Source organism: Mauremys mutica, chromosome 5, assembly GCF_020497125.1.
Source record: "Mauremys mutica isolate MM-2020 ecotype Southern chromosome 5, ASM2049712v1, whole genome shotgun sequence".
Lineage (NCBI taxonomy): Eukaryota > Metazoa > Chordata > Testudines > Geoemydidae > Mauremys > Mauremys mutica.
The window spans coordinates 48,261,084-48,287,669 of NC_059076.1; the positions used below are offsets into that span (position 1 = coordinate 48,261,084).

Below are 26,586 nucleotides of genomic sequence, written 5' to 3' on the forward strand. Positions count from 1 at the left end.
AACAAGAATGATGCTAACAAAAACCTGGGCGTTTCCAATAAAAATACTCTTTAAAGCTGTTCTTTACTGTTTTGCATTTCTCGGTCAACATTTTGAATTTCACATGGTTGGGGGTGTGAGGAAGGAGATGCCAAGGTGCTGGGATATAAAATCTGCTACTAGCAGATACATGTTGATAGCCAAGGCCTCTCATAAATTTTGCATTGGTTCTCAGAGCTGTATTACTGTAGCAATAAATTTTAAATTGGAGTCAGAAACTTACCGCGCATTGTCTCCTCTGAGTTTGCTAAGGGAGATGGAGAAATCAAACAGCTCCTCCATGTATGGACCCAGAATTTGCTGCTGATCCTGTTCCGCAGCCTGCTTTGGGACCAGTTTCAGCAATAGAGTCACTTCGTGGTCCCCATATTGGATTCAGGGGCCAGCAGGGGATATCTCAGCTGACCAGGTCATCATGCACCACTGTTGGTTCAGTGCTGGGCACAGTGCCCACCACCCAGTCAAACTCCTCATAAAATGGGTGTCAGGTTGGCAAATTGACTAAGGTGCAGTTCTGATCCCTGGTCTTCTGGTATTCACTCTTCAGCCTTGTAATCTGCTCCCTGCACTGCTCAACAATCTGAAAAATTTGCAAAGCTTTTTAGCTATCCACTGGTACATGTGATTTTGCTAAAGTCCACTGTTTTGCTGGCCTTGTACCAGACATTCAGCAAAATCTGGCTGTGCTCTCATGACCATGAAGCCACACACTTTGCAAAAAGTCTTGTTTTATTTGGTTTCCATTGCAAACACAGAATGCTGTTTGATGGTGTTTGGAGCTCAGTGGTCAGAAGACAATGGAAGGGTTAACGCTGACTCACTGAGCTTCTGCTGTATGCCAAGAGGGGTTGTTTCTGTTTTCAACTGAATCTATCAGAGACTGTTAGGATAGAGAGGACAAAGGAAGTTGGTCCATGGGACTGTGGGATACTTTTGGAAACTCCCAGGACACTAATCAAGTGGGGCTACATCTGCACTGCAAAGAAACAGGGCTCGAACCCTGGATCAAGGCTTGATGTAGGCACAGTCCCTCAGGGTCCTAGGACTCTAGGTCCAAGCCCAGTCGGAGAGATTTGTATGTAGGTAAAAGGAGGTTTGGGCTCAAGTCTGAGCCCAGGCTTACACTGCAGTGTGGACATACCCTGAGTGCTGTGGCACATCAGCCCCTTCTAGGTATCAGTCTGTGTGCTCTGATCTGCACATGACAAGCTCAGAGACAAGTGTTGTACTGGTCCCCGATACTAGGAGAGGCAATGTGGCCTCATGGATAGATCTTGTCCCAACTCCCACTTCTGAGTTCTATTTCTAGCTCTGCCTCTCACTTTCTGTATGGGCTTGGACAAGCCAGTTCACCTCTCATTGTCTGTTTCCCCTCTCACCTCTCTAGTCTGTTGAGACTAGAAGCTCTTCAGAGCAGGGATTGTCTCTCATTACATTTGTACAGTGCCTAACATGATGGGGCTCCCAATCTCAATTAGACCCCCAAGGCACTACTGCAATACTAACAACTGACTACAGATTCTTGCCTTTGGTGGGTTTCCAGCTGAATACACATCTTCCCAGTGTGTCTCAGAGTTCTTCTAGTAGGGCTGACAGAAGAAAAGAATGCAAATATCCCAACAATAACAGCTCACATAAAATCTCAACAGAGAAGCTCCTGAGTCCTGCCCCAGGAGAGAGGAGCACCCAGATAATCATGCCCCATCGGGCTCTTCAGGTTTACTATGTGGACTGCCCCCTCTTGTTCACCTCTCTTCTGGAAGGTAATTAGTTGCAGGGTCCACAGGACCCACTGGCCAGAGTTTCTGTCATGTGTAGTACTGGACCCTCCAACATTCAGAGGTTTGCAGCTGCTATTTGTCCCTTCCCCACAGATTATAGATCCCACTTATGAATTTCCCCAAAAACTTTCCAAATTTTGCATGAGTTTATGTGCCTTCCTCATCCCTGCAGATCCCTGCTCTTTTCTATCCATTCTAATCTGTAACTCTTGTGGGATACATGCACTCCTACACTACCCCTACATATGATCTTTTAAATTAAGTTGGTCAAATATCACATGGGGGAAAATCCTGGATTGTAAAAACACACTCATGGACTCTTGATCTCTGCCTCTTAACATAAAATTTGCCATGAAAATCAAAGTTACAAAAGGTATAATGGGCAGTTTATACAATTTACACCTTGAAGTTCTATAAATCAAGAAAAAATGTGACTGGTTATAAACACTTTGGACTATATTTTCTAACAACATATAGCTCATTTTTTCCATCTTTTCTGCCAACATGCTGAGTGCTCACTTTTTCCATCTACCCCACACAAACTGCTTTAAAATGCTTCTTTAATACAAATATGCTAGAATTAATATAAAGAAAATAATGTACACTAAGTGGTTGCATGGAGAAAAACAGCACTTGCCAGCAGACATCACACACTAGTCTTTGAGGTTGTCCAGGTCTTTTCTATTTTGACTTTTATTCTGTGACTATCTGAGTGCCTTCCAGCAATACACTGAGTGACATGGTTAGCACCTGTGATGTGATTCCTTCTCCATTGTGAAACTGAGCCTATTTTTATTTTGATTATGATGCATTGTGTTTTTGTGCATGAGGGCATGGTCCAAGAAGTGCACCAACAGAAAGGAGTTTCACAATCTTGGATCGGCCCATGAGATAGCTCCATCTGTTCACGTAAGAAACCTTTAACCTTGCATGAGACCATTCCATCATGCTAAAGGAGTGGAGTTGGAACTGTGGTCATGGCCCCAGAGCATGAGGTGATCTTTCAGAAATCTTGGGCCCAAATCAGTAAGATCCTCCAAAATAAGGACAAGATGCTTTCCTCCCAACCCCCTCTCCCATACCTCTCAATTCCCTTATTTAAAATAGGAAATAGCTGTGGTAACTGGTGCTGGTGAACGTTAACAGGACCAGAACCTATCCATTAATCTAACTTTACATTTCTATTCAGCGAAGATTAAAAATCCCAGCCAACTTCACTGAGCACAGCAAACAACTAGTTGGTAACAACTTTCATTTATACATTCAGTGTTAGATTTGAGTTCTACAGTTCTAATATGTACATGAAAAATACAACAACAAGTTAGGATTTTATTTTCAAAGTAATGTGCAAAGAGCACAGAAATCCCTACTGCTTTCAAGTAAAAATTTCTGTTTTCTGAGATTTCTGTTATTTGCTTGTTTCATTCTTTAAAACTTTTTATTTGTTACAGTGGAGTAACTGCCAATTGAGATGAGGGAAATTTAGGTAACCAGAATGAAATTATCTAAGATAGAACCTCCAGACAACGGTATTAACACCCTTGCAAAAAGTGACATGGATGTGCAATGATTACAGATGGTCAGGACTGCATTTTTCACAACTCCCTCTTAAAGACAGCCCCTCCTGATGCACTGGGGCATTGGTTCAATACAGGCTGGGGCAATGGTTCAGTTTTGTATGGAAAAGTGCTGCAATACCAGTTTCTGCAGCTCCTGAATTTCCTTAGAGTTCTTGACACTACTCAGCAAATTGTAAATAAGATTATGTTTTATTTTTTAAACAAATGTGAAATCTAGCAAAATCAGAGCCCAGTGTAGTAAGGCTGCAGGTATGACAACAATTTTTCCCAAAATATTAGAATAAAGATAATAGCAAAGAAGTGCTTTGAACCTGAGTTGCTTGTTACGAGCTTCTTTTCACACGCTTGTATTATCCTTTTAATAGCTATCAAAATATAGTCATTAAAAGGTGACAGCCTAACCATATTGGATTTCTTTTTAATCAGAGCTTGAGTGCAGTGTAATCATTGTTGTTACATGATGTACTGTGCACTGCCAATGCCAAGTTGGCTTCATCTTGCATCCTTTTTTCCAGTGTGAGAAATTTATTTATTAATTTACCAGTCCTGTAAGTGGTATGTGTGTCTAATGGGGATTTTGACAGTAAAATAGCCTAGTTATAGTGCCTGATTTATTTAATTATTCACTACAACTTTAATCTCCCACTCCCTTAAATTTCAGAAAAGGAATAGATGTTTTACAGCCTGTGTATATTTTCTTGGCTTTTCACCAGCACTATCTAACTATCAAATACACTGTATAACACCTTTTTGGCTCATGTAATTCTGTGATTAGAACAGCTTCCAACAATGACAGAAAGAAATGCTACAGAAAGAAAAAACTCTTTGAGGCAGCTAAAAAAAAATCCCTTCAAACAAATGTGAATTCTTTAATTTTTACCTGTAAGAAATGAAAAAAGTCAGATATTACTTTGGAGACATAACTATATGTATTTAAATAAAGTATGAGAATGGAGAAGTTCTAAACCAGAAGATATTGTGCAGAGGTCTCCCCTGTTTTCCCATCTGCTGCTATTCAAGGCAGAATATTGTGCCAATGACTTTGTGATATTAAAACACTATTTACCTTTTCTACATAATAGAAATTCATCCAAGGAGAATTCACATTTGTAAAGTGTTTTGATAAGCCCCATGTTACCTCCATGATGTACAACAGGTAAGCATTATACTGCTTATCTTATTAGTGATTATTCTGAGGCTCAGGGAGATTTTTCAATAAGATTTGGATCACTTGGAATAATCCAGAAGACTGGAAGAAAGCTAATATTGTGCAAGTTTTAAAAAGGGTAATTACCAGGATGACCCAAGTAATTATAGGCCTGTCAGCCTGACATCGATCTGAGACCAGATAATAGTGCACCTGACAAGGGACTTGATTAATAAAGAATTAAAAGAGGGTAATATAATTAATGCAAATCAACATGGATTTATGGAAAATAAATACTTCTTAAACATGCTTGATATCTTTTTTGGACAAGATTACAAGTAAATAAAGGTAATAGTGTTGATGTAATGCAGTTAGACTTCTGTACAATGTTTGGCTTGGTACAACATGGCATTTTGATTAAGAAACTAGAATTATACAAATTCAGTATGGCACACACTAAATGGATTAAGAACTGGTTGACTGATAGGTGTCAAAAATTTAATTGTAAATGGGGAAGCATCATCAGGCAAGTGTGTTTCCAGCAGGGTCCAGCAGAGATCAGTTCTTGGCCCTATACTAGCTAACATTTTTCTCAATAACCTGGACGAAAATATAAAATCATCACTGATAAAATTTGCAGATGACTCAAAAATTGGGGGAAGCCAATTCTTGCACCAGTTTAACAAATTAGAGATGGAGAGACCAAATGATCCTTTCATTCTCATGTTTCTTTCTGAGACTTTCCTCCTGTTCTCTCTTAGACATTGTAGGGAGGCTGAGCGGCCTCCCTCCAACCGAGAGGGGGAGGGAGTATTAGACGCACTTTGAAGGGCGGAGCCTAGATCGCCCTGCCCCCCTTGCCAGAAGTACCAGGGCGAAGCCGGAAGTATAAAAGGCCGGCCCGGTAGCTCAGTTGAGGGAGAGCCTACAACAGAGGAGGACACTTGGCCTGTTCTCCAGAGGCCCCAAGAAGAACCTGTGCCTGGCTGTTCCTGATCCCTTGGTATGGATGAGGACTGGCTCCATTTACCCTGAAGAGCCGGAAGAGGCCTGGAGGCCGCAGGTACCAAACCCTGGGCAGGCAGGAAGTAGCCCAGGGACAGCCACGGAGCAACCAGCTGCAGAGCCCAGTGTGGCTAGAGAGATACCTGTGCTAAATGCTCACTACCCATATGTGCAGTAGAGACCATACCTCCATCAGACAGTGGTGAGTTTAGAAGTATTGTTCATAGGCAGGTTTTTATAGCACCAGAGAAGTCACCAATTACCACTATGATGCTATTTCCAGAAGCACCTTCTGCAGTTGGTATTTCTGGAAAGCGAGAATTAACAGTTGTCCCTTGCAGGTAAGTAAGAGAACGAGGAGCCAATGCTAGATACAGGAACCCTGATTATTCCTTTGAAGATTACATTGTTTTGAAAATTTTCAAAACTGCCTACGAGATTTAGGACAACAAGTCCCAATGAAAGTCAATTCACACCATCAATTCTTTAGTCACATTTGAAAATCTCACCTATAAACACATTCTAAAACATTTCTTCAGCCTGAATTTAACCGGACAAACAGAACCCACCAAGTATCTTTAGAACACAGGCCTGTTCTAAACACTCACTTATAGGTAAGCCATTAGATGGAACTGTTAGGTTTAGTGTGAAACAATATTATATGCCACAGGATATAAACAATTCACACTAGAAGTAGGCTAACAATTCATAACAAAAATTGATGACTATTTCCTCCTTATTCACAAATTGCCCACAAAATGATCACAATTGCCTTAGATGTATTTATTATTCAAAATTATTCACAGATGATTTCTGAAAATAATTCTTCAATGGCGAGTTTGTTTCATTTACAATATGAGCAATGAGAATGCACATATAAGCCATATGTTAGTAAATTAATTTGACAGGATATTCACAGAAAACAAAACACAAAAGATGTATGAAGTGTACTTACTTCCAAATATTAGGGCTAGATCACTCCAGTTCCCAGACAAAAGTCCATGGGAAAGGAGGAAAACTCCAGAAAGACTCCCTTGGACATTTAAAGTGATTTCATTTCAAACTTCAAGTGTTCACTTTTTTTTTTTTTTGGTTCATTATTCACCCATTTCTAAGGTCACATAATCCTCGGTTTAACATAGTCTATTTTGTTGAATGCAAGCTGACATTCCATACTCATCACCAAGATATCTGTACAGTATAGAAACAATAAGTGTCTTAATTTTACATTTAACCTAGCTACAACAGGGAAGATCAGGAATTTTTTTCTATTTCATTATGCTCTCCTTCCCTTCCTTATAATCCCTCTTTTTTCCTTCCATTCCTAAACTCCACAGCTTCTCCCTTGTTTCTCTAACCCCTGCTTCTTTCATCTTCTTTCATATTCTGCCCCAACACATCTTCCAGGTCTTGCCTTCCCTATCCCCATATCCCCTCCATCTTCACCCTTTTTTCCCAATTACATGATTTTTACAACTATCCTCTTCTTCTTTACAGTGAACAAGAACAACAAGCATAATAATAGCAAGGTTACAATAAAAAAAAAATCCATCTTTTCGAACAGTCCTCCCAAGTCACAAAACCTATCCAGAAATACAGACTAGCTCATGTTTTATTTACAGGCTTATTTTCATTAATTAAAAAAAATTGTTACGCTTGTCTCTCTCACCAACAGAAGTTGGTCCAATAAAAGATATAACCTCACCCACCTTGTCTCTCTCAATATCCTGGGACCAACATAACTACAACACCACAGCATATAATATGCAAGTAGAATGCGGTTCCTGCTGGGAGCCCACTGAATTTCCTTGAAACTGCCAGGAAGTTATAATAGCAAAACCAAGGCTAGTCTCATATCATTGTGTCATCTATCCACGGGATATCAGTGTAGGACTAAGACTATTTTTTTTTAAATTAAGTGACTACACTTTCTAGTAAGTACTCCAGAGCTTTGAAGTCAACAGGGCTCTACATGGGTGCACTAACCTGCCTATAAACATGTTGCAAGATTAGGGCCTATAATAGGAAATTACCACACTTCATCTTTTATCCCCCATTTTCGATTTAGTGCTGGTGAAAGATGAATGATTAATAGCCATAGAAAACCAAATCCTCTATTTACCCACAGAGAGTGGGCAGCCCTGGCACTGTGTTCTATCCCAGACCTGGAAGAACTATCTCTGGGATAAACTTGTTTAAATTCTCTTACCATTTCAGGCCATTTGTCTTTCTGCTGCAAATACCAGCAGACATGCCAATTCTGATAGCAGAAAGTGTAATCTGACAAAACTAAAAGCAGTTTAATAATGTTTAAAATACACACAGAGCAATAAATACAGTCAATAATTGGAGGAAGTGTTTGTGAAAAGCAACCAAATCTAAACACTTGCACTGACCATGCTCTGCCTGCCTGCAATACGTATATTGTTTAATGTAGTGACCTAAGAACAAGATTTCAATTCCCTGTTTGCCATTTTTCAAAATAAAAAGGCCTGTGATGACAGGTGACTGGTAATTGCAAAGGCAATTATGCTGATGCTATTGACAGATGTCTGGGAATGTGCATTTCCTTGTAAATTGGTGCCATGGGAATACATGCTGGACTATATAACTGATGTAACATTCTTACCATAAATTGACCTGTGTAAAATCTGAACGATCTTGAATGTAAAAGGGATGATGGTGGGTAATAGAGACCAGTCACATAGCCTTGGCATCTCTACTGCACACCCTTAACAGAAGTCTGGAAAACACTGTCTCAGTGTTATATCTCTAGCCTTATATCTCTTCCCTCAGGACAGGATCCATATGTAAAATCTTGCCCTTTCTTTCCCCAAAAACATTCTCAAAGGGTATATTACATTAAATGTATAAGAGTTTTTAAAAGCCAAATACCCCACACAGCCTTTTTTCTCTTTCAATTTTATATTTATTGCAATGCTCTGGATACACATGAACTTTAATTACTCTATTTAATATGGTTTCACCTGTCTTAAAATGGTAGCTACAAGCACCTTGCAAAATGGACTGAAAGGGGCCTAACTACACTTTCGCTTCTGTTTGTATTGTAACCTTCCTTTATCATGCTTCCTAAATAACAACAGATATCCTGATCAGCAGTAGCTCTACTCCATTAGGAGAATACCATGGTTTTATAGTGAATAATGAAACTGTGGTACTTGATTTCTATGTGCTGAGCCATTAATTTAGGAATTCTGCCTATATACAGAGACAGCAGCTATTCTGTTGCGATAGTTGCTGCAGCCTATCATTTACAGGAGATACACACAGAGTTCTCTCTTATATAGACTTTATTTTTGCTTTCATTTGCTCTTTTCCTTAAACTAAAACGAAATTCAAACTGTATAAGATTATTCTTTGGTTATGGCAAAACACACAATACGTACCAATGACAATTACTACACTGTGAAGAATATAGCCTTTTTTGTTCTCATACCAGTTTGTTCTGCACAAGGTTGCTGGGCATTTTTCTGGGTAGGATGAAGTAAATACCTAAAAATCATCCTCTTGTAAACATAGGAAAATTAATAGAAACAGAGGAAAATTCTTCCATAATAATGTCTACAGTTAATTGGAAAAGATGCTTCTAAAGTATACCTGCCACCGTATTCAATTTTTTCTGTTTTTAAAAATGTATTGTACAGTAAGCATAACTAAAGTAGATACATTTATTAATTACATTTACTACAGATCCTATAATGCACTTTATCAGCTGTCCCAGTATTTTCAGACCAAGATGACTGAGGCTGCAAATCATCACAGCTGTATATGTAGTAGTTGTCTTACCACAGATATAGTAAATAAACAGAGAAGGCAAAATAGATACCACAGTAACTAGAAATTCTTATGTATGCAATAACACAAAGCAGGGATTTGTGTCAATTTCAAAGGCTCTTGCTCCATGTACAGTACCAAGTTACCACAGCAATGACCCTTTGAAGAGGAAATGCCAGCAGCTGAATTTGCAGACAGTTTGGGCCAATCCGAAACAGCCCCAAAAATGAAGTGAATTATATTTAAAAGCAAAAGGGCCTGATTTAGGTCAAAATCAGTCTAATTAAATTCATTCTTAATTTAATGTGAAGGTTTTTTCCATAGCTGTGCTGGAGGTAAAGAAGGGGTTTTTGACTGTGCCACAATCTCTGCAAAATAGAACTGTTCCAGATGGCAGACAATTGGTTTAGTCCAGGCTTGGTTGCAAAATGAATGTTTTGCTCTGTGAGGAATGACCCTCTGCTTTTCAGACAACGTAGCTCAGATTCAGAGCAGAATTTTTTCCACCCTGGGAAAGATAAATACAAAGTTTTCTGTGCTTGAGTTTTGACCAGTATCACTTACATTCTGGAGGTTCTTGGGGAGCTGTGGATTACAATCTGGACTAATGTGACATTTGACTGGTTAAACCCAATGGTGAAACATTTAGCCAGTTCTTAGAAGAAATTGTTACTGTGCCCTTGTGAAGGCAGGATGCCAATCTCCTTTAAAGAACTGATTGTTAGCCAGGAAGCCATCTCTTGATGCTTGTTGACAATTTCACTATCTATCACTGTATGGAGGTCACATCAATTAAGTATCAAGTGGCTACAGGTGGAATAAAAAAGGTATAGCTCCAAGCAGTGTTGGAAAAGCCATCTTTATTCAAAGCTAACAGCCTAAACCATAAACAAAGTCTCATTCCCCTGAATGAGTCCTGGAGTGCAGTCAGTTCCAGAGAGAAAAAAAAAACCATCTTCACCTTCCCTTACCCAGGGGAATTTATACAAGCTAGAAAACTGGCATCAAACTCCCCATCAATTAGGCAGAAGGTTGGCCACTGGAAACCTGTTGGTGAATCACTCAATTCCACCTCAGACTTTGGGTAACTGTTTTGGGCGGGGCTTCTAGACTATTGTATTTTAGATGTGTGCTTTGTACTCAATAAAAACAAGGATTTTTGGATGGAAGCACTCTTGTGCGTACCAATTATTTATTAGATGGGGGTGCTGTGTCCCCCACTGATTTATTTCCTGCCATTGCCTGGAAAACAGAGATTAATTACCATAGCTTTGGGTTCAGTCAGATAATCCCAGGTAACTGATGTATCCTACCTGACTCTTTGTTGGGTATAATGGGGATTAGAAAGGGGGCCTCAGAAAGCAGGAATGACTTAATCAATGAATTGTTGTTCTTAACACTGGAAATAGTACAACTAGGTATACATTAGTAATAGTGTGGATTCCAGTGCATGTTGGGATATCAGGTAATGAAATTAAAAATGAGGAGGTTAATATGAAGATCCCTCTGAGTAAACAGACTTCAAAAGTTTGGTTAAGAGATAACTAAAGAAGGAATGTTAAGAACTGCGGACCAGTGGAAAAAAAGGTAAAGCTTCTATGAAATACATCCTAAACTCGAAGAGCTGAGAGACCTCAAGATGAAAGAATATAGTCTGGAGGAATTGGTGAGAGTACTGGGAAAGTAGGCTAGCATTAAGAAAGCATTACTTCCCTTTTTTAAGGATACAGGACTGGGTAAGAGGATACAGATATTTGTTTATATGAAAACTGTAGTAGGTGGTGGTTATAGCCTCACATGCTGAGGCTGCTGAACCATATAATGATAAAGAATAAAAGAAAGGAGGAAATCTGGAGTCACACAGTCAACAAAGAAAAATGTTGCTGTTGTGTTTTGTGTGTCACTACTATACCATGGTATGATTTATATCAAATTTGTAATCCCTGCTTTGAATCTCCTCCATGACTCACATGTGTAGTAATAATTTTTCATACATAATAAGGATTTGGGCTCAAACAGTACCTACAGTACCTGAGAGTAGCAGATGACAAATAAAATGTATCGCTTTGCAATTTTAACTACATTTAATGTCTGTCTTGAGTGTATATCTTATAATTAAACTTCCAGAGATTAATTTCAGTACCCTCCTCCTGCCTTCCCTCTATGACGAAGAAAATACCTAAATGAAAAATGTGGATACTGAAAGTATTCTTACCAGTGAGAATGCTGTATGATCCCCGTATGTTTGTTTGGAGAATGGGGATTGAGCTGGTAGGTCTTTCCTTTAGTGCTCATGAAGAAGGGGTGCAGAGGCTGTCCCTTTCCTGGAGTTCTACAAGAAAGGAATTCAGAGGATGAGGATTAAGGGAAGGCAAAAGGATGGAGTGTAGTGGAAAGGTACAGTAACCTAAATGTTCCGAGCAGCACCCATGTTTAGCCTCACCTGTCCACATTTCCCATGAAGAAATCTGGGAGGGAGATGACAGAGCTCAGAGCTATTCCTTCACCCTACATGATTTTTGCCAACTATACATTCAATTTAAAAACGCAAAGTGAGACTATATGTATGAGGAGAAATTTTGAAGGCTAAATACACAGAAACAGGCTTTGGAAGAAAGAATAATGTAGAGTGCTCATTCATTTGAAAAATACTTGCTGATGAGCCACGCATTATCAAGGTTTTTGTCAGCAAACAATTCTAGGATACAATAGATTGTTTAATGGACCCATTTAATCAATGTGAGTCAAAGTTAACTGACAGTACAAACAGGTAATGATAAAAGGTAATTGTAGCACAGAGAGGGGTTAATAGTGGACTGCCTCAATCCTATGTATGATGACTGATGAAGGTTTAATATAGTTACAAATAATCTGGGGGCTATTGTACGTGACAAAATTATTGAAGCTAATCAAGACTAGTGAACACTAAAGAATTTCACAAAAAGCTAAGAAAGCTAGATGACCGGGCAACCTGATGACACAGGAAATTCAGTGTAAACAAGTGCAAATTAATGCAAATTGAAAAGAACAAACTGAATTGTTCCTACATAGATGGCGAGGGTATGTCTACACAGCAACTAGACACCCGCGGCCGGCCTGTGCCAGACAGTTCGGACTCAGGCTGTGAGGCTGTTTCATTGCTGTTTAGGCTTCCGGACTCAGGATGGAGCCCAAGCTCTGGGACCCTCCCACTTTGCAGGGTCCAAAGAGATTAGGTTTTATTTAAAAATGGAGAAAAAATAATACTTAAAAATGTTATACTGTCATTACATGAACCAATGATCTACCTTAAATACCATGTTTAGTTCTGGTCACCCCATCTCAGAAAAGATATAAAATTATATAAAGAATTAGCAAGAAGTAGAAAAGGTCAAGAGAGGCAATTAAAGTAAGAGGAAGACTGTTCTATAACCAATGTGTTAAAAATAATTAAATGAGGCAGGAATCCCATGGAAAAAGTAGTATGCAATCATGTAATTACAGACTGTATCATAATTAAAACTGAGTGGAATTTTTCAAAAAGTTTATTTGCTAAAAAAATGTCGTTTCAGCCAACACAGAACTAGTGGCAAATTTGTCATGAATTCCACACACAGTTTTGGCCTAAAAAAAAATTGGGAGTGAGTGGTGATAGATCCATAAAGGAGGCGGCGACAGTGCTAGCTTTGTCATTTTTAGCCCCATTGTTACATCACTTACCCAGGAAATAGAAAAGACTCAGGTTCCATTCCCCTTGGTAACAGATGTAGAGAAGGGATTTGAACTCTGATCTCCCACCTCTCAGGAGAATGCCCTAGCCACTGGGATATTCTAGGACAGAGGTCCCCAAAGCAGTGCCTGCGGGCACCATGGTGCCCGCCTGGGCATCCATGTGCCCCCGCCTACTGGCCGCCAGACAAGCAGCCACTGAAATGCCGCCGAGAAGTGGCAACATCAAGAAGCGCTACCGCCAAAATCCCACTGAATTTTGGTAGCATTTCGGCGGCTACGCTTCTTGACGTTGCTGCTTCATCACGTCAGCATTTCGGCAGCTGCTTGTCCAGCGGCCACAGTCCTCGGCGGCTAGTCATCCGGCACCCGCCCCACAGAAAAGGTTGGGGACCACTGTTCTAGGATATATCACCCTTAATCTGCTCTGTTAAAGCTGTTCCACTTTGTATAAATAATTAAATAGTCATTGAAGCAGGGATCTGAAATGGGGTGTCCTTCATGCCAGGCTATTGCCCTAATCACTGAGCTAAATTAGGTGAGTGACCTGAACCTCTGCTGGACATTTTGTGAAACGAGCCATTTTAAAATGCACCAGCTCAAACAACATGTTTCATTTGACCAAAAACTGACTTTTCTGATTCACCAAAACTTGATTTGGTTTGACCCAACACAAAATTTTTTCTTCAATTTTTCATATCTGCCAGAAAACTGAGCAATCAGTTATCCACCCAGCTTTATTCCCAATGCATATTCACAAGTAGGATCAAAATAAGGTTTCACAGAAAACCTGCATTGATTTAAAGAGAAATTTGAATAAAGAGTCTGATCTACTAACACAGAAGTGGAAGACTGCCCCAGGGATAGGAGTGGCATGGAGGAAGATACACAGATTAAACTGGGGGCTGACTCATCATTGCTCTCACCTTATGCTGTTATGCTGTTATTTAGACCCTGTGTAATATCAGTATAAAGGGGGTTCACTATATTATTCTTATATGGTAGGGTCCCAAACACTTTTACACTAATGTGAATGACTACACAAAGTACAGGGCCAGGGTAAATCAGGGACAAAGGGAAAGGACAAGAGCAAGTCTTGTGTGGTGCATGAAAGGGAATTTGAGAAGATTAAGACAGAGAAATAAGCAGTAGGGTAGTTATGTACAGCCTTGAACATGAGGGTGAAGAGCTTCAATTTCATGTGGAAGATTCATAGGAGCCGGTGAAAGAAGCCAGATTCAAAACAGAGAGTGGCATGGTCTGAGTACTGGGAAAAGAAGTTCATTTTAGTAGCAGCATTTGGGATGGACAGTAGAAGCGATAAATTAGAGGTCAGAGAAGATGAAATTTTAATAGCTGAGGTGGGAAATGATCCAGACATGCATAAGTGTTATAGGTGGCTCTCTCAAGAGCAAGGAGCAAAATTGTGGTGCAATGTATTTTTCAAAGGATTGTATTGATTGTTTAGTAGCAAATACAAAATAATTTCAATTATAATCCCTCTTTACACACACATAAATCATGGGGGCAAAGGGGCAGAGAATAACTTTTTGTGCTAGAAGAGTCCCTTACTCAACTCTGGTCAACAATGGATTATTTTTTTAGAAGTTTGCAAAACGTTTATCTACATGACAGGAATGTTGGAAGGTGTGAAAATATTATTTATACTAACACAAGACTTCATAGTATTTAGAGAAAAAAGTATGCCTTAATTTATCAGTGCTCATAAAGAATTTTCAGAGGTTCAAATGGAATGTCCTCTTGTAGTACAAAGTTCCCAGCTATTATTCCTAACAAGATACAATGTCTGAGAGGAAGACGCTCACACTACAAATCCATGTTGAAGAGTGCACATACAAAAAGAAACAGGAAATCTGCAGGCCATGAAGTATCAATAACCAATGAAGATCACTTCCCTCACCCCTACCTCCCCGAGCTTTTTTTTTTCTTAGTCTTAGGTATTGAGTACAAGCGTGAATAGGCTATAACACTGATTTATCTGATGGATTATTTTATCTGTCTTTCACATGCAATTGTTTCATTATTGTGCCTTAAACTTGTCAAGGGAAAGCCCAATACATTACAACTGGCATATTCTTTGTTGACAGTGAGGTAAAAGTTTAGCTGCATAGGTCCTGCTCTTAATAACTGTGGTATTGTTGTTGTTAGACACGGGTCCAAGAGACAGCTAAAGTTCTCTCTGTCAGCAGAAAACTTGGCACTGCCATATTGATTTTTAGGCCTCATTGTAAAAGACTTACAATTCCACAGTCTTTAGCAAACAAACAGCTAGGAGGTATTTTTATTGTTTTATTTTTCAAAACTATTTCTAAAGAGATAGCCAGCTGGAATCTATTGATGGGCTCTGTGTATGTGTTGTGGGGGAGGTGGAAGGGGTAAGATGGGGGAGAGGACAAAGAGAGAGACTGGACAGAGTTGGGGGAGTTAGAGGGGGCCTCAGTCTCCATATGTATTTCACCAAGTATAATTGCTTTATTCTGGAATAACTTTTGTAAATGAGTGTAAGATTGCATGTGGGACAGAGCAGGTCAGAGAAAGCAATTTTATGGTTCTTGTTTTCATTGGCAATTGTAGAAAGTTAAAACCTTTTATGACTTCATCCTGAATTTGCTATCATAACAACTTATTTTTGAATTGCTGCCTTTGGAAAATGTACCTTAGTAGGATGCATTTTCCTCACTGTTAGAGCCCTCACAAATCAACAACACAACCTGCCACACATTTTAACCAAAACATCTGAGAATTTACTTTGAATAGCTTTGATATGCCTGATTTGAGCTGGATTCCAAAAGCCATTGTGAACCTGATCATTATTTTCCCACTAAAGAAAACCGACACACTGAATTTCTATTTGTCAGTTCACCACTTGAATAGATTTCTTGAGAGAGGATTTCAGAAACTGCCAGCCAAGTAGCTAATATCCTTGTTTTTACTGACAAGAAAATCCTGCCTGCTCCAATATATAGAGAAGCAGCCCCCTAACTTTTTTTAAGTTTTAAGTTAACTCTGCTTTGAGGTAGTTGGTGCTATGTACATGATCTATGTCTACCCAATACATATTAATATGTCCGAAGAATTGCTGTGTGTTTCTATCTAAACCTACAAATACCTCTCCCAAAATAAGCAGTCTCTCATTTTTTCTGCACTTATTCTAGTCCTGTCAGTACACATGTAAATAAGAATCCACTTTAGATGAAAAGTGATGCCCGATCAAGACTGATTTTAATTTCTGTGCACAGAATCAGTAGATAACTTATTTGTAGTTGCAGTGTGTGTTTTTAGAATTTAAGAAACTCTTTTCATTGCACAGATCAGTGACTGCTCAGTAAACAAAAGAAGACTATTTAGACAAAAGAGTCTACCACCGTTAAGCTTTACATCCAGAAAAGAATACAAAGGGATTTGTCAACCTATACCAGTGGTCCCCAATGCGATGCCCGCCGGTGCCATGGCTTAGGGTTGTCGCTTGTCGACGGCAAGCGGCGTCATCGAGAGGCATCGCCGTCGAAATGCTCCACCGCCGCAGTGGTCCTTCGTCTGACACCTGCCAGACGAAAAGGTTGGGGACCACTGACCTATACTGACCTCTCCTCAGCAGTCTGACTTGGAGTTGTGTGACAATTAACTGAGCCATTTAAAATAAATATGTTAGAAGTTGAAGCAATATTATCAAGCTGTAAGATAATCATATGTACTATTGTTCATTGTGTATTTGGATTGTTTTACAGAAGAGGACCTACTTTCAGTTTTAATCCTTCTGAAGTCATTTTTACACACTTTTTTAGAAACTAAATTTCCCAATTACAGTATAAATATTCTCTGGGTATCACATTATGCTACAAAAATTTCATATAGCCATAATTCATAGTTACTTTAATTATGCATCTGTGTAATTTGATATGCAACTGGAGCTTGATTTAGACTCCAGTCACATGTTGCTGAAGCTCACACTAGTAGCTACCATGTGAGTGACAAAGTTGGATGGTCCTTTGATGTTATGCTTCAAATGAATCCCACAAAAGTTTGTTTTAAACTTAGTACAAGTGTTTCACCCCAAATCAATTAAAAACTTGATTTTCAAATTATTGAACCCTGTAAACCAGCTGCTATTCATCCAAATAAGCAGCCAGGAGTGAGTGCTAAGGGTACCTGCATGGCCCCACAGTATGCCAACATTTTATGGCTGACTTAGAACAACGCTTCCTCAGCTCTCATCCTTTACTTGCGCTACATTGATGATGTCTTCTTCATATGAACCCATGGGAAGGGGGCCCTTGAAGAATTCCACCTGGATTTCAACAATTTCCACCCCACCACCAACCTCAGCTTGGACCTGTCCACACAAGAGATCCACTTCCTGGACATTACAGTGCAAATAAGGGATGGTCACATAAACACCACCCTATACTGGAAACCTACCGACCACTATTCTTACCTACATGCCTCCAGCTTACATCCAGGACACATCACACAATCCATTGTCTGCAGCCAAGCCCTAAAATATAATCGCATTTGTTCCAATCCCTCAGACAGACAGAGACAAACACCTACAAGATCTTTATCAAGTATTTTTAAAACTACAATATCCACCTGGGGAAGTGAGGAAACAGATTGACAAAGCGAGATGGTTACCCAGAAGTCACCTACTACAGGACAGGCCCAACAAAAAAAAAAAAAACAGAACACCACTGGCCATCATGTATGGCCCCCAGCTAAAACCTTTCCAGCACATCATCAATGATCTACAACCTATCCTGGAAAATGATCCCTCACTCTTACAGACCTTGGGAGGCAGGCCAGTCCTCGCTTACAGAAAGCCCCCCAACCTGAAGCAAATACTCACCAGCAACTACACACCACAGCACAGAAACACTAACCCAGGAACCAATCCCTGTAACAAACCTTGTTGCCTACTCTGTCTCCATATCTACTCTAGCAACACCATCACAGAACCCAACCACATCAGGGGCTCATTCACCTGCACATCTACTAATGTGATATATGACATCATGTGCCAGCAATGTCCCTCTGCCATGTACATTGGCCAAACCAGACAGTCTCTACATAAAAGAATAAATGGACACAAATCAGACATCAGGAATGGTAACATACAAAAGCCAGTAGGAGAACACTTCAATCTCCCTGGACATTCAATAACAGATTTAAAAGTAGCCATCCTTCAACCAAAAAACTTCAAAACTTCACAGATTTCAACAAGAAACTGCAGAGCTACAATTCATTTGCAAACTTAACACCATAAATTTGGGCTTGAATAGGGACTAGGAGTGACTGGCTCACTGCAAAAACAATTTTCACACTCTTGGTTTTGACACCTCCTCATCAATTATTGGGAGTGGACCACATCCACCCTGACTGAATTGGCCTTGTTATCACTGCTTCTCCGCTTGTAAGGTAACTCCCTTCTCTTCATGTGCCAGTATATCTATGCCTGAATCTGAAGAAGTGGGGTTTTTTACCCATGAAGGCTTATGCCCAAATAAATCTGTTAGTCTTTAAGGTGCCACCAGATTCCTCATTGCAGGAGTGAGTGAGCACTCATCTCCCAAACCTTCCTTTCTCTTCTAGCAGAGACTTGCTAGTAGGCTCCACTTATGCATCAGCAGTAGAGCAAAAACAATACAGCAGAGCATTGACCTCAATGTGATTCCACCTGAGCACAGGGATTCACTCAAGCAGTTCTCAATGTAGGATTGTGGCCGGTAGCAAGAGTGGGTTGAGAGGATCCCTGCCCAAGATGCCCATCAAAGATTCACACAGCTGTAAGGGTGCATCCACACAGTTCTCAATGCAGAATCAGAGCCTTAGTGTGTCAGAATTCTAGTTGCAAATGGTGCAATACCCTTCTTGCATGTATTAAGTAATTTCCTCTATACCAATGCCTCAGGAGGGTTTTTAAGAACCTTGTCCCCCCGCTGTGTCAATCAGTCCCCCACATAAAATATACCATGTGCATTGCATTTACTTGTCTATAATTTTCTGTCACCACTGAAGTTATTCACCCAAAATAATTGTGTGTGTGGTCCCAGATGTGAAGGGTGTAGTCAAATCTTTGTCTGGTTCATTTAATTACCTCTGTGCCAGGGCTCTAAGGAGGGGCTTGTGGAACTCTGTCCCCCCTGCTGTGCTAATAAGTGGCATCCCACAGTACATACTGACTGGCAATGAAAAGCAGAGAACAGGAATTTTTTTCTGACAAATTTAGGCCTCAGGCAGATGCATGAGACCAATCAGCACCAGCAGAGCTTCAGATACACAGCCTGGCATTTCTGCTAGTCACGAATCACAGACTACCAAGAATAAGTGATTCTTATTCTTATTTATGCAAGAATAAATGGCCTGGTTTGCAGAGTAAATGGCCTAGTTTGACTGGATAAGTCAAGTTCAAGGTCTTGGTCCATATCTTCCAGGTGTTCAAGGGCCTGAGCCCAGATAGCAAGAAAAAAAACCCATCATCTAAAAGTTCTGGAACTGAGACCCTGGTTGACAACTCTGCTCCTCTGGCACCATGGAACTTTTTACCACAAGGGTAAATCTCGCCTGTTCATGAGACAGCTTTGCCAGGGGCTAGCCAGATACAATAGAAGGATTGCCACAAGTACGAAGAACCATCACAAACCTCACTACGTGCTGCTCCAAGTGCATTTCTTCAACTTGACTTCTCTAATATAAATCGCAGAGCAATGTGTACATACTAAAAAAACATACAGAAAGCCCCACTTCACTCTACACCCAATTCTCAATCTGGGGAGAGAATAAGAAGGAACCACACGTGACAGATGTTAGGATATTTAATGTGCACCTGGAGGGCACTCCTATACTACCAGTATAGGAGTATAAGGACAGTATAAGAGCACATAAAGAACAGAATAAACTAGCATGAGGCCTCTTTATACCATTCAGACTCCTTTTTACCCAGCCAGATTGGTAAATGGGGGTCAGTGAGACTCAAGGCCTTAGTGGTCAAAATGCAAGCCACACATACCACCCAGATAAGGAAAACAGACAGAGCCAAAACAGCACCGGAGGTGGTCAGTCTGGGACCCCCACACACACTTTCCTCTACACCCCTAAGACCTGGATTAGATTTTGGGCACCGTACCTCAGCCACATGAGCTTGGGGAATGTAAAAAATAACAGCTCCTGTGGGGAGCCAGCCCAGGAGCACTAGAAGACACCTCATAAGAAGCAGATGAAGCACTTTCTATCATTAGATTGTGACTTTTTCCACTTGAGCCTCAGTGCATTATATTTTGTTTATGGTTTGGCTGTAAGTTTAGATCTCCTCCCATCATAGGCGGCTAGAAGGGGCTCAACCCCTCGGCCTCAATCTAGCTCTGCCTTGTCATTTTCTGAGCCATCCCACTGCGTATGTGAAAACCCAGCTCAGCAAGCGAAGCCCTGGCTAGGAAGTGGGTGAGGTGAATGGGGCATTGCAGAGGGAGAGCCCTGTCTGCACACTGGACTAACTGGCAGGTGGAGCTAGATTGCTCAGTCCCAGTAGAGGGCACTGACTCCTTAGCGGTGCCCAGGGGCGGCTCCAGACCCCAGCACGCCAAGCACGTGCTTGGGGCGGCATGCCGCGGGGGGCGCTCTGCCGGTCGCCGGGAGGACTGCAGGCGGATCTGGTGGACCTCCCGCAGGCATGCCTGCGGAGGGTCCCGTGGAGCCGCGGGACCAGTGGACCCTCCGCAGGCACACCTGCAGGAGATCCACCGGAGCCGCGGGACCAGTGACCGGCAGAGCGCCCCCTGTGGCATGCCGCCCTACTTGGGGCGGCGAAATATTTAGAGCCGCCCCTGGCGGTGCCTCCTGGGAAGTTTGAAAAGTGCCAGTGGTGGGAGGCTGCACTGGGTGGGGAAGCAGGAGTGTCAGGAGTGGGAGCAATCGTGCCCGGGGAGCCCCGGGTGAGTGGGAGAGACCTGCCTGAGTAGAGATCCTGGGGGGGTTCCCAAAAGGAGTTGAGATTGGCATAGAGCAGAGAGTCCCCATGTTGGGAATAGGAATGAGGCTCTCTAGGAAAGAGCGAGAGTCCCAGGAGACACGGGGGATCCTGAAGCCCTGAGTCTGCGGGCACCGACATCAGGCATGGGGCAGGGCAGGCATCACAGGGGGAGGACCCCATCTGTGCACAGACATGTGTTAAGTGTCACTGTGGCAGGCTCCTCCGAATCTGTGATTGGCAAAAGCCCATGGGCTTCAACAGGAGCCATGGCTGAGGTTGAGTGCTGGGCAAGCTCAGCCCCCCCAAAAAGAATATTTTCACCAGCCATCTATGCCTCCCACCCCTTTTCCTCATAGCCTTTCCACTGCCAGCCTCACTTTCCCTGTCCCCCATGTTCCTCTTCAGCCTGTGCTCCCCTTCCACTGCCCCTTCTTTCTTCTCCCCATCTCCTCTTCCTTCAAACTCCCTTTCCCCCTTTTGTTTTTCCCTCTCCCTTCCTCCCATAAACTTATGCCCTCCTGTCTTTTGCCCCCCACTGCAAGCCAACCTCTAATAAAATTTAAAAAAAATAACACCACACAAACAAAACCCCAACACCTAACAGTTAAAAAAATGTGGAAACAAAAATGACATTTGCTAGCCATCATTTTGTTCTCTCTGCTTGTATGTGCTATCCATTTCTCCTTTGCCTTTCTTCTCAATTTAGATTGTAAGATCTTTAAGGGAGGGACTATCTCTTATTCCATGTTTCTACAGTGCTTAGCACAATGGAAACAAACTTTTGGTTTGGCTTTGTAGGCACCGGTGTAATGAAAATAATAAATAGTAACAACCACCATTCTGAAACAACAGAGGTAACAGAAACTCCACCACTGCTGCCTACTGATCCACTTGGGCAAACTTGCCTAAAACTTCACCATTTCTATTACTGCATGTCACTGTTGAGATGTTGCACTGGATGATTTTCAGGTTGGTTTTGTTTCTTGTTTTGTTTTTAATTCTTTCCCCTTCACCCGCAAACATTACAAGAGCAATAGGAGAATATTTTATTGCCATTTAAACTATTTTTGCAGCACATTGGATGAAATTCTGTTGTTCCCTATTCAATAAGCCACATTATGCAAGTGGATACAATCTCTAATACAATGATTCCAGCAATATTGTCTCACTGGGGAACAGGAGTTTGAGAGGAACCCATATGGAGGCTGAAGTGAGGCTCTTTGTACTGCACTTCCACACACATACATATTCACATTTTGATCACTTGGGTCACACAATGGCAGATTTACACTGTTAACTACTGTTGATTTTGTATGTATTTTATTTATTTATTTTGATTTCTATAAATCAAAAGTTGCTATACCAAGTTCTACGCATCCACTGCAGACCTTTGGTATTCATCATGATAAGTCTGAAGATTGTTTTTCCCTCTAATTTTTGTGGGGTTTTTTGTTTTTTTTTTAAACTTTGGGTCATTATTTTGATGTTTTGTGGTTTGGGTAATCTTTTTTGTTGAGGTCTCTCTCTTTATTATTATTCTGGGTTTATAGGACATTTCTTTGCTTAATTTTAAATTTTGTTTTATTAAATTTTAAGACATTTAGAGGCCTTTGGACATCCATAGTTGATAGCTACACTTATCAACATTAATAACTAGGTCAGTCTTTAGCAGTTGCAGCATTTTGTAGTTTATCTTTCATCTGGTGTGGTGCTTATTCATAAACTTAGCACAAGTTTTCTCTCAATGGGATTTTTAAAATTACCCCTCTCTCTGACAAACACTCTTACAACTGCCTCAGATTTGCACATGAAAGCATGTTCGTATGCCATTACGGTCTCAACAGAGTAGATTTCCCTAATGCTACTGTGCGCATATGTTCAGTAGCTTGGCTGGATCATATCTCTTGGGGAGAGAGGCGGCTCTGACTCAAACCAAATCAGCTCTAATGTGGAAATGGAATAGAACAAAGGTAGATGGAGAGAGTGAGTGTACCATGTTAGGAAAATAGGCCAATAGATTCAGGTGGGGCATATTGCTTTTTTTAACATCTGTTTCTGTTTTTCAGTTGTAGGGCAATATGTGAAACCAACATTTCAGTAATTGAATGGACATTAAAAGCAAGAGATCTCCATGCAGCAAAGAGGCCACTAGGGGATGCAGATTCATTTAGTTAAATACTTAGTGAAATGAACCTCCGCAGACAAGGCTGTGAGATTGTGACTGCTTTCAGTTTTGTTCTGTATAACTTTTGTTCCACCCCCTTCCATGCAGTGCAATTTTCCTAAATCCAATGCCTCAGTATGCTGAGAGTCAGGGGCGGCTCCAGGCACCAGCACACCAAGTGCGTGCCTGGGGCGGCAAGCCGCGGGGGGCGCTCTGCCAGTCACCGCGAGGGCAGCAGGCAGGTTGCCTTCAGCGGCATGCCTGCGGAGGGTCCGCTGGTGCTATGGCTTCGGCGGACCTCCCACAGGTGTGCCGCCGAATCTGCGGGACCGGGGACCTCCCGCAGGCAAGCCGCCGAAGCCAGCCTGCCTGCTGTGCTTGGGGCAGCAAAATACCTAGAGCCACCCCTGCTGAGAGTCTTAATTCCTCATACAAGTTATTTGAGAAGTAGCAGCTTCCATCCAAGGTAGCTCGGGTAGCAGCCAGATTCAAAGAAGAGATAGGGAGTACGTGAATCAGGAGACTTGATCTGATGAGGGGATAGCTAAATAAATTCAGGACCTTGACATCTAAAAATGGACTTATGTCCCTACTTCCATTTAATTTTACAGACCACACAGAGCTAGTACTCTTTAAGAGAAGAGGCTGCCGTTTTAATTAAAACTGAATTTGGCATAGATATTTTGGATTGCAAGGGAGATTTCATCTCTTTTCTGGTGTATAGGAGATGGATTTATTTAAACTGTAATTTTAACTGTGTCGAGTTCAAAGCAAGAGAAATGAAAATGAAATCTTGTATGTGCACCAGGTTGATTTTTGATATTTCTCTATTATTTTGATATTTCTCTACTATTTTGCATCATGTTTTAATTAAAGGAAGGAAGGACAGTACTGAGATTTCTGGAGTTCCTACAAGGTGTGAAATTCAGTCAACCAAAGCAAAATGTTTCAGATTATTTAAAAAAAAAACAAAAAAAAGATAGTGTCCAGAAGCAGCAGTGCTTTTCATATAGAGAAGCAACTGCTAGATAGGGCTGCTGCTCTTGCATCCTCATTAGAGTGGTATAGAAATGAGGTATCCCTCAGTGGCAGGCCTCTTGCCTACATTACAAAAGCAGAGGTACTGCGGCATGGTCACTCAGGGGAAGGCGGTGGGAGCTGAAGATTAAACTAAACAAGAACCACAAGAATTATCATCTGTATAATAAAATCATTTATACCTAACATGCTATTCCATGTCTAATAAAGTGCAGTATTATAGGAATGGGTGTAATCTGATTGAACCATTCTATCTCCAACTACCTGATCATACTAGAAACAGATCTCCTGAACTGCTAGTTGCACATCTAACCAGTCACTGCATGCAGATATTTCTGAAAACTTTAAGCCATAAGGATGAGTGACAATGTCTTCAGAGTGCTTTGCAAATGTAAACCATCACATAATTTCTAATGAATATTACTATCAAGCCTGTGAGAATGTGTTTGGAAGAAAGAACCAAATGCAGCCAGACGTGCTTTGGAAAATGCTACAAATTACAGATTTTGTTTTAAAATATCCAAATGAACTATGTAGAACTGTGTATTTTGTTGGTGGTCCAATTAATTTTCTTCTAACTTGTAGCAAGTGTATCTTAATGTGCTTCAGTGATGTTGGGATCTTGATTGACTCATTTTTATGATCAGGTTTCAGCGTGTCCAAATAGTTAACACACAAAAATGTGGTATGCAGTGAAGAACATAACAGAAATGAATGAAGCAATGAATGAAGCAATGAATCAAGTGGTACTTATGTACCTATCATGCTATTATGTGGCATCTCACATGTTGTAATTTTTCCCCTCCCTCTTGTTCATAGTTTGCCATAATTGAAAACAGGAAGCAATGCTGTGTAAGCCTCTGTAAGAAATAGTGAAAGAATAAGTATAATATTAACAAGAAAGCCCCGTTGCCTAAGCTCAGGATGAGTGTCATGCAATGATCTCTGTTCATAGCTTTTAAAAGAAGTGTCATCAAGAGAGACTAAAAAGCACCTGTTGGAAAAAGATGAGTGGTAAGCAAAGAATAGTGGATCATAAATTGTGGTGTTATTTTGATAATATATTAGTCTAAAACTATTTTTTAATCACAGGGATGTTAAATGAACTAGTCAGGTCCCTTTGAAGTTGCTCTCTGATCATGAGACACATCAAAAGATTCCAAATCAGTATAATGTATTCTAATTATTCTAATTATTAAAATTCGTGAAAATCTGACACAGTTAATGGCTGCTGTAATGGAGCAAGCTCCAGACACTCACCAAAACCCTCATTAGCTCAGGAATATACTTTCTGCTGTAACAACCACAGCAGGCAAATATGCACAGTATTGTTAACTGAGTCTCACTAAGGGTATGTCTACACTACAAAATTAGGTCATTTTATAGACGTCGATTTTTAGAAACTGATTTTGTACAGTTGATTGTGTATGTCCACACTAGGGCCTGGTCGCACCACACAAAACAGGTCTAGCAAAAGAACAGGTTTCTGAATTTATACTCAATTATTCTGAAATTCAGTTCTTTGCTCACTTCTGAAATGCTTTTTGGGAGAAGTCAATAAACAAGAGACCCAGACAATGATTACTACAGGAAGCATACGTTTGTTTCACAGACTATAATGGATTTTCATGGACTACTAAACTGATAATGATGAGAGTCCCATATGATTGTTGGACGTTAATTGAATGTTAATTTGTATTGTTCTGGTACTACAATAAAAATGGGATAACCAATGAAATGAAAAAGAAATGTTAACCTAATAAAAGGAAATACATTTTTACAAGACACATGGTTAACTTGTAGAATTAACTTGAGTAAGCAAGTCCAGGTAAACCCAAGGCTCATCCATAGTCTTTACTTCAACCTGCTAACTCACAGGAAAATGACAAACTGCATTGTCTTCATTAGGATTTTACTTCATGTTATCTGGTGTTAGCTAACACAAGTTAAGAACACAACTTTTTTCCTAGTAAAGATAAGACCCTGAGAGTATAGAGGATGAGTACAGTCACTATTTAACACTGGAATTAGATAGTTGTATCTGAATAAGCATATGTTTCTTACTCCATATACAAAAATAGACAGCCAAAGGACAGTTTTTGTTATTATTGTAATGTATTTTATAGGCCAAATTCTCCACTTAGAAGTGTACAGCTGAATTCAGTATTGATATTCTGCTCTCTGTAGATGCATGGAACTCCCATTAACCAATGCATCAATTGGGACAACAAAAATATTAGAGTCATGGTCTGATGGGAGTACCTGATAGGAGAAATTGGTGGCATGTTTTAATAAAGCAATTTAAAAAAATACCAATACTTAATGCATTAGGGCATGCTAAAGCC

At 40.6% G+C, this 26,586-nt stretch overlaps 1 long non-coding RNA gene across 1 annotated transcript in view; it reads right to left on the minus strand.

Annotated features, from left to right (window-relative positions):
• Positions 1–520: 520 nt before the first annotated feature.
• The window catches only part of LOC123371594, a 197,001-nt gene continuing 170,935 nt past the window's right edge, over positions 521–26,586 (minus strand). Inside the window, exon 5 of the long non-coding RNA XR_006579859.1 lies at positions 521–619. This is a non-coding gene — a long non-coding RNA (uncharacterized LOC123371594). The remainder of the gene's footprint in view (positions 620–26,586) is intronic.